This window comes from Tachypleus tridentatus, chromosome 4 (genome assembly GCF_004210375.1).
Source record: "Tachypleus tridentatus isolate NWPU-2018 chromosome 4, ASM421037v1, whole genome shotgun sequence".
In the NCBI taxonomy this organism is placed as follows: domain Eukaryota; kingdom Metazoa; phylum Arthropoda; class Merostomata; order Xiphosura; family Limulidae; genus Tachypleus; species Tachypleus tridentatus.
Genome location: NC_134828.1, coordinates 104,906,830 through 104,916,424, shown reverse-complemented (window position 1 = coordinate 104,916,424; position 9,595 = coordinate 104,906,830). Strand labels below are relative to the sequence as shown.

At 32.8% G+C, this 9,595-nt stretch overlaps 3 non-coding genes across 3 annotated transcripts; all 3 read left to right on the top strand.

Annotated features, from left to right (window-relative positions):
* Nucleotides 1-1,832: 1,832 nt before the first annotated feature.
* Nucleotides 1,833-1,916, top strand: TRNAL-AAG (transfer RNA leucine (anticodon AAG)). Its single transcript has one exon. It is a non-coding gene; the product is annotated as a tRNA-Leu (tRNA).
* Nucleotides 1,917-4,429: 2,513 nt separating this feature from the next.
* Nucleotides 4,430-4,513, top strand: TRNAL-AAG (transfer RNA leucine (anticodon AAG)). Its single transcript has one exon. It is a non-coding gene; the product is annotated as a tRNA-Leu (tRNA).
* Nucleotides 4,514-7,044: 2,531 nt separating this feature from the next.
* Nucleotides 7,045-7,128, top strand: TRNAL-CAG (transfer RNA leucine (anticodon CAG)). Its single transcript has one exon. It is a non-coding gene; the product is annotated as a tRNA-Leu (tRNA).
* The last annotated feature ends 2,467 nt before the right edge of the window (nucleotides 7,129-9,595 follow it).

The window sequence follows — 9,595 nt, the reverse complement described above, 5'->3', positions numbered from 1 at the left end:
ATTTGGTTAGTAACCAAGAACGGAACGGAAATCATAATGGAATGACTGATAGAAAGGATTTCTTCCTCGAAATGGACAAAGAAGAGAACCGAAAATCAAGTTTCTTTTAAGTCAGAAACATATCGTTCATTGATTAAGACCATTCTCATAGCTTGCATTTTCGGTAAAGCTTCTTAATCTATCTGCCGTCGTTATTTCCAGCTTTTCAGTTTAAAATAACAATTGGAACTGTTCATTCGTGACGTGGAAAGCATAGTTAAATAGTATGAGATCGAAAACATTCGAAAAAAAAGTTATTAAACAAAAGCCATCAAGGATGAATAGTGATAACACATGTCTGACTGATCAATGCGACTTCAGAAACATCACGCTTGTTGCACGTTCATTTAAAATTTCAATCAAAATTCAGAAATAAGAAGATGATGGCCATGCGTGAAGGAAGCAGTCTGATTTATCAGGAATTGGTTCCAACTCAACCACTCACACAACACTTTAAATTTTGCCTCATTACCTTCAAAATTAATTTTTTAAGGCTAGAATCGAGAAAACCTGCTATTTGTATCGGAAATATCAGTTCCAAGTGTACGAGGAATATGTACTTTGGACGTTTGAAAACGGCCTGCAAAGAAACGATTGCTTTTCTTTGATGCCGTACATTCGACAAGTGGTTTAAAATGAGATCTCGCTATATATGTATATGCAAACGAAATTAAGAAGAGAAATTTGATTGTGACATGTTTCGTTAAAAAATGAAAATTTGGTACTTCTCAGATCGTTCCTAAAAAAGCTGTGCAAGATATATCACATAATTTTAGAAGCTTTTCATTTTGGAGAAAATCAATGATAAAAAAGCTGTTTCCTCATAATATTCTGCGAAGCTTTCTCAGAAACAAAGTTTAACAACAGGTCTCATTTCTCATATGTAACGAGAACAGCAATTATAACCTGTCTGTCTTGGTGTTCCTCTTAGCATATACATTTGTGTTGTTTGGGTGAATAAACACTTTTTTTATCTAGCGAAAATATGAAGAATAATAGAAAGTTTATGTAGAAATATGCATTTAACGATGATTATGCAGCACAGTAAAGGTTTTATGAGAAATATGGTAAAAATAAGTCACTTTCAGTAAGATCGTACATGTTTAACCTATTCGTTTAAACATATGAAAGCACCTTTTGAAAATTATCTCAGAAAATGTCCAGTTCGCAACCGTATTATACATTCATACCTTTGACGTTTTAGACAGGTTAATTGAGTTAGTAAACCTAAGTAAATCGGATAAATTTTTACAAAAGACAAAGTGGAAAGTATAACTTTCCTAATCAACTTTTAGTTTGATTTAAAGAACTGTTAAAGAGATGAAAGATCTTATGTTGTTCTTGCTAGAATAGTAAAAGATAATAATTTTGTTTTCGGTTATTATGGAGTATACACACCAGAAATTTATTATAAAATATTATATTTGCATCATATAAACGTCGCGAAATCGAAAAATATAGGAACGCTTTGTTAGGAAGTTTTCATTCGCATTTCTTGAAAATTACGATCATCAATTGACTAAGTCGATTCTTTTATTTTCATTTACGGTAAAGTAACTTACGCTTTCTGTTTGTTCGATACTTTGAGTTTCTATCTGTTGAGGGTCTTATGGTGGTTTTGTCTCTCGTCATGTGTGGTTTAAATGCTAGCTGAGTAGTTTATGGACAGAGCGATGAGATCGGAAAAATTAAAAATATTAAAGAGCCAAAGATGCAGAAAGAGATGGATAACACGTTCTTAACTTTAAAAGGCGCCACCATTCGAAAAAATGAAAATTTAAATAAAAAAATACGTCAGGATGGCCGAGCGGTCTAAGGCGCTGCGTTAAGGTCGCAGTCCGGTCTTCCGGGCGTGGGTTCGAATCCCACTCCTGACAGAATCACTGATATTTTGCCTCTTTTCATTCGTACGTTGACGTGACTCACGTTGTCAAGAAATTTTCCGGTACTTGTATTTTAGGTTCAAAATGGACCATTAACATATGATTTCATTTAAAGGAAAATGTTAAAAGCGAAAACTTTTCTACTTATGGATGAACAACATAACTTTTATTATTACATGTTTTACTATAAAAATATAATAACTGCGATCTCTCTACAACGTAACAAAAGATGTGAGCTAGAAATGTAGTATACTTTTAGGTGATATCCTTTATGACACAATCAGGGAAAAAATAGTATGTTTTATTCTACGAAGGCCGATTTTCTAAAACAAGCCTCACTTTATAGAAGTAACATGAACAAATATAAACTGTTTAGGTGTTCCTCTTGATACCAATATTTTTCTTAGTTTGTCGATCGTGTCAGTGAACACATTTTTTGAGCACGTTATGAAACATGATACCTGCACTCCCTTAAAATATGAATCACGTTTAGCTAGGTAAAAATAAAGAAGAATAAGAGAACTTTTATTTGTCAAATCTGTGTTGTATGTTAAAATTTAGGAATATGGAAGAAGAAACTAGCAACAGTGGAAGTGGTTCCCGTGATTTCTAGTTTCGAAACAACACCAAATTATATGATTATAAAAGACAGTCACTGAAGGGAACATTCTATTTTTTCTAATTGTCGAGCTAAAGTTTCGGAACGGAAATCATAATGGAATGACTGATAGAAAGGATTTCTTCCTCGAAATGGACAAAGAAGAGAACCGAAAATCAAGTTTCTTTTAAGTCAGAAACATATCGTTCATTGATTAAGACCATTCTCATAGCTTGCATTTTCGGTAAAGCTTCTTAATCTATCTGCCGTCGTTATTTCCAGTTTTTCAGTTTAAAATAACAATTGGAACTGTTCATTCGTGACGAGGAAAGCATAGTTAAATAGTATGAGATCGAAAACATTCGAAAAAAAGTTATTAAACAAAAGCCATGTGGATGAATAGTGATAACACATGTCTGACTGATCAATGCGACTTCAGAAACATCACGCTTGTTGCACGTTCATTTAAAATTTCAATCAAAATTCAGAAATAAGAAGATGATGGCCATGCGTGAAGGAAGCAGTCTGATTTATCAGGAATTGGTTCCAACTCAACCACTCACACAACACTTTAAATTTTGCCTCATTACCTTCAAAATTAATTTTTCTAAGCTAGAATCGAGAAAACCTGCTATTTGTATCGGAAATATCAGTTCCAAGTGTACGAGGAATATGTACTTTGGAAGTTTGAAAACGGCCTGCAAAGAAACGATTGCTTTTCTTTGATGCCGTACATTCGACAAGTGGTTTAAAATGAGATCTCGCTATATATGTATATGCAAACGAAATTAAGAAGAGAAATTTGATTGTGACATGTTTCGTTAAAAAATGAAAATTTGGTACTTCTCAGATCGTTCCTAAAAAAGCTGTGCAAGATATATCACATAATTTTAGAAGCTTTTCATTTTGGAGAAAATCAATGATAAAAAAGCTGTTTCCTCATAATATTCTGCGAAGTTCTCTCAGAAACAAAGTTTAACAACAGGTCTCATTTCTCATATGTAACGAGAACAGCAATTATAACCTGTCTGTCTTGGTGTTCCTCTTAGCATATACATTTGTGTTGTTTAGGTGAATAAACACCTTTTTTATCTAGCGAAAATATGAAGAATAATAGAAAGTTTATGTAGAAATATGCATTTAACGATGATTATGCAGCACAGTAAAGGTTTTATGAGAAATATGGTATAAATAAGTCACTTTCAGTAAGATCGTACATGTTTAAACTATTCGTTTAAACATATGAAAGCACCTTTTGAAAATTATCTCAGAAAATGTCCAGTTCGCAACCGTATTATACATTCATACCTTTGACGTTTTAGACAGGTTAATTGAGTTAGTAAACCTAAGTAAATCGGATAAATTTTTACAAAGACAAAGTGGAAAGTATAACTTTCCTAATCAACTTTAGTTTGATTTAAAGATCTGTTAAAGAGATGAAAGATCTTATGTTGTTCTTGCTAGAATAGTAAAAGATAATAATTTTGTTTTCGGTTATTATGGAGTATACACACCAGAAATTTATTATAAAATATTATATTTGCATCATATAAACGTCGCGAAATCGAAAAATATAGGAACGCTTTGTTAGGAAGTTTTCATTCGCATTTCTTGAAAATTACGATCATCAATTGACTAAGTCGATTCTTTTATTTTCATTTACGGTAAAGTAACTTACGCTTTCTGTTTGTTCGATACTTTGAGTTTCTATCTGTTGAGGGTCTTATGGTGGTTTTGTCTCTCGTCATATGTGGTTTAAATGCTAGCTGAGTAGTTTATGGACAGAGCGATGAGATCGGAAAAATTAAAAATATTAAAGAGCCAAAGATGCAGAAAGAGATGGATAACACGTTCTTAACTTTAAAAGGCGCCACCATTCGAAAAAATGAAAATTTAAATAAAAAAATACGTCAGGATGGCCGAGCGGTCTAAGGCGCTGCGTTAAGGTCGCAGTCCGGTTTTCCGGGCGTGGGTTCGAATCCCACTCCTGACAGAATCCCTGATATTTTGCCTCTTTTCATTCGTACGTTGACGTGACTCACGTTGTCAAGAAATTTTCCGGTACTTGTATTTTAGGTTCAAAATGGACCATTAACATATGATTTCATTTAAAGGAAAATGTTAAAAGCGAAAACTTTTCTACTTATGGATGAACAACATAACTTTTATTATTACATGTTTTACTATAAAAATATAATAACTGCGATCTCTCTACAACGTAAGAAAAGATGTGAGCTAGAAATGTAGTATACTTTTAGGTGATATCCTTTATGACACAATCAGGGAAAAAATAGTATGTTTTATTCTACGAAGGCCGATTTTCTAAAAACAAGCCTCACTTTATAGAAGTAACATGAACAAATATAAACTGTTTAGGTGTTCCTCTTGATACCAATATTTTTCTTAGTTTGTCGATTGTGTCAGTGAACACATTTTTTGAGCACGTTATGAAACATGATACCTGCACTCCCTTAAAATATGAATCACGTTTAGCTAGGTAAAAATAAAGAAGAATAAGAGAACTTTTATTTGTCAAATCTGTGTTGTATGTTAAAATTTAGGAATATGGAAGAAGAAACTAGCAACAGTGGAAGTGGTTCCCGTGATTTCTAGTTTCGAAACAACACCAAATTATATGATTATAAAAGACAGTCACTGAAGGGAACTTTCTATTTTTCTAATTGTCGAGCTAAAGTTCATTTGGTTAGTAACCAAGAACGGAACGGAAATCATAATGGAATGACTGATAGAAAGGATTTCTTCCTCGAAATGGACAAAGAAGAGAACCGAAAATCAAGTTTCTTTTAAGTCAGAAACATATCGTTCATTGATTAAGACCATTCTCATAGCTTGCATTTTCGGTAAAGCTTCTTAATCTATCTGCCGTCGTTATTTCCAGCTTTTCAGTTTAAAATAACAATTGGAACTGTTCATTCGTGACGTGGAAAGCATAGTTAAATAGTATGAGATCGAAAACATTCGAAAAAAGTTATTAAACAAAAGCCATGTGGATGAATAGTGATAACACATGTCTGACTGATCAATGCGACTTCAGAAACATCACGCTTGTTGCACGTTCATTTAAAATTTCAATCAAAATTCAGAAATAAGAAGATGATGGCCATGCGTGAAGGAAGCAGTCTGATTTATCAGGAATTGGTTCCAACTCAACCACTCACACAACACTTTAAATTTTGCCTCATTACCTTCAAAATTAATTTTTCTAAAGCTAGAATCGAGAAAACCTGCTATTTGTATCGGAAATATCAGTTCCAAGTGTACGAGGAATATGTACTTTGGACGTTTGAAAACGGCCTGCGAAGAAACGATTGCGTTTCTTTGATGTCGTACATTCCACAAGTGGTTTAAAATGAGATCTCGCTATATATGTATATGCAAACGAAATTAAGAAGAGAAATTTGATTGTGACATGTTTCGTTAAAAATGAAAATTTGGTACTTCTCAGATCGTTCCTAAAAAAGCTGTGCAAGATATATCACATAATTTTAGAAGCTTTTCATTTTGGAGAAAATCAATGATAAAAAAGCTGTTTCCTCATAATATTCTGCGAAGTTTCTCAGAAACAAAGTTTAACAACAGGTCTCATTTCTCATATGTAACGAGAACAGCAATTAAAACCTGTCTGTCTTGGTGTTCCTCTTAGCACATATACATTTGTGTTGTTTGGGTGAATAAACATTTTTTTTATCTAGCGAAAATATGAAGAATAATAGAAAGTTTATGTAGAAATAGGCATTTAACGATGATTATGCAGCACAGTAAAGGTTTTATGAAAAATATGGTATAAATAAGTCACTTCCAGTAAGATCGTACATGTTTAAACTATTCGTTTAAACATATGAAAGCACCTTTGAAAATTATCTCAGAAAATGTCCAGTTCGCAACCGTATTATACATTCATACCTTTGACGTTTTAGACAGGTTAATTGAGTTAGTAAACCTAAGTAAATCGGATAAATTTTACAAAGACAAAGTGGAAAGTATAACTTTCCTAATCAACTTTAGTTTGATTTAAAGAACTGTTAAAGAGATGAAAGATCTTATGTTGTTCTTGCTAGAATAGTAAAAGATAATAATTTTGTTTTCGGTTATTATGGAGTATACACACCAGAAATTTATTATAAAATATTATATTTGCATCATATAAACGTCGCGAAATCGAAAAATATAGGAACGCTTTGTTAGGAAGTTTTCATTCGCATTTCTTGAAAATTACGATCATCAATTGACTAAGTCGATTCTTTTATTTTCATTTACGGTAAAGTAACTTACGCTTTCTGTTTGTTCGATACTTTGAGTTTCTATCTGTTGAGGGTCTTATGGTGGTTTTGTCTCTCGTCATGTGTGGTTTAAATGCTAGCTGAGTAGTTTATGGACAGAGCGATGAGATCGGAAAAATTAAAAATATTAAAGAGCCAAAGATGCAGAAAGAGATGGATAACACGTTCTTAACTTTAAAAGGCGCCACCATTCGAAAAAATGAAAATTTAAATAAAAAAATACGTCAGGATGGCCGAGCGGTCTAAGGCGCTGCGTTCAGGTCGCAGTCCGGTTTTCCGGGCGTGGGTTCGAATCCCACTCCTGACAGAATCACTGATATTTTGCCTCTTTTCATTCGTACGTTGACGTGACTCACGTTGTCAAGAAATTTTCCGGTACTTGTATTTTAGGTTCAAAATGGACCATTAACATATGATTTCATTTAAAGGAAAATGTTAAAAGCGAAAACTTTTCTACTTATGGATGAACAACATAACTTTTATTATTACATGTTTTACTATAAAAATATAATAACTGCGATCTCTCTACAACGTAAGAAAAGATGTGAGCTAGAAATGTAGTATACTTTTAGGTGATATCCTTTATGACACAATCAGGGAAAAAATAGTATGTTTTATTCTACGAAGGCCGATTTTCTAAAACAAGCCTCACTTTATAGAAGTAACATGAACAAATATAAACTGTTTAGGTGTTCCTCTTGATACCAATATTTTTCTTAGTTTGTCGATTGTGTCAGTGAACACATTTTTTGAGCACGTTATGAAACATGATACCTGCACTCCCTTAAAATATGAATCACGTTTAGCTAGGTAAAAATAAAGAAGAATAAGAGAACTTTTATTTGTCAAATCTGTGTTGTATGTTAAAATTTAGGAATATGGAAGAAGAAACTAGCAACAGTGGAAGTGGTTCCCGTGATTTCTAGTTTCGAAACAACACCAAATTATATGATTATAAAAGACAGTCACTGAAGGGAACTTTCTATTTTTTCTAATTGTCGAGCTAAAGTTCATTTGGTTAGTAACCAAGAACGGAACGGAAATCATAATGGAATGACTGATAGAAAGGATTTCTTCCTCGAAATGGACAAAGAAGAGAACCGAAAATCAAGTTTCTTTTAAGTCAGAAACATATCGTTCATTGATTAAGACCATTCTCATAGCTTGCATTTTCGGTAAAGCTTCTTAATCTATCTGCCGTCGTTATTTCCAGCTTTTCAGTTTAAAATAACAATTGGAACTGTTCATTCGTGACGAGGAAAGCATAGTTAAATAGTATGAGATCGAAAACATTCGAAAAAGAAGTTATTAAACAAAAGCCATGTGGATGAATAGTGATAACACATGTCTGACTGATCAATGCGACTTCAGAAACATCACGCTTGTTACACGTTCATTTAAAATTTCAATCAAAATTCAGAAATAAGAAGATGATGGCCATGCGTGAAGGAAGCAGTCTGATTTATCAGGAATTGGTTCCAACTCAACCACTCACACAACACTTTAAATTTTGCCTCATTACCTTCAAAAATTAATTTTTCTAAAGCTAGAATCGAGAAAACCTGCTATTTGTATCGGAAATATCAGTTCCAAGTGTACGAGGAATATGTACTTTGGACGTTTGAAAACGGCCTGCAAAGAAACGATTGCTTTTCTTTGATGCCGTACATTCGACAAGTGGTTTAAAATGAGATCTCGCTATATATGTATATGCAAACGAAATTAAGAAGAGAAATTTGATTGTGACATGTTTCGTTAAAAAATGAAAATTTGGTACTTCTCAGATCGTTCCTAAAAAAGCTGTGCAAGATATATCACATAATTTTAGAAGCTTTTCATTTTGGAGAAAATCAATGATAAAAAAGCTGTTTCCTCATAATATTCTGCGAAGTTTTCTCAGAAACAAAGTTTAACAACAGGTCTCATTTCTCATATGTAACGAGAACAGCAATTATAACCTGTCTGTCTTGGTGTTCCTCTTAGCAGATACATTTGTGTTGTTTGGGTGAATAAACACCTTTTTTTTTTGCGAAAATATGAAGAATAATAGAAAGTTTATGTAGAAATATGCATTTAACGATGATTATGCAGCACAGTAAAGGTTTTATGAGAAATATGGTAAAAATAAGTCACTTTCAGTAAGATCGTACATGTTTAAACTATTCGTTTAAACATATGAAAGCACCTTTGAAAATTATCTCAGAAAATGTCCAGTTCGCAACCGTATTATACATTCATACCTTTGACGTTTTAGACAGGTTAATTGAGTTAGTAAACCTAAGTAAATCGGATAAATTTTTACAAAGACAAAGTGGAAAGTATAACTTTCCTAATCAACTTTAGTTTGATTTAAAGAACTGTTAAAGAGATGAAAGATCTTATGTTGTTCTTGCTAGAATAGTAAAAGATAATAATTTTGTTTTCGGTTATTATGGAGTATACACACCAGAAATTTATTATAAAATATTATATTTGCATCATATAAACGTCGCGAAATCGAAAAATATAGGAACGCTTTGTTAGGAAGTTTTCATTCGCATTTCTTGAAAATTACGATCATCAATTGACTAAGTCGATTCTTTTATTTTCATTTACGGTAAAGTAACTTACGCTTTCTGTTTGTTCGATACTTTGAGTTTCTATCTGTTGAGGGTCTTATGGTGGTTTTGTCTCTCGTCATATGTGGTTTAAATGCTAGCTGAGTAGTTTATGGACAGAGCGATGAGATCGGAAAAATTAAAAATATTAAAGAGCCAAAGATGCAGAAAGAGATG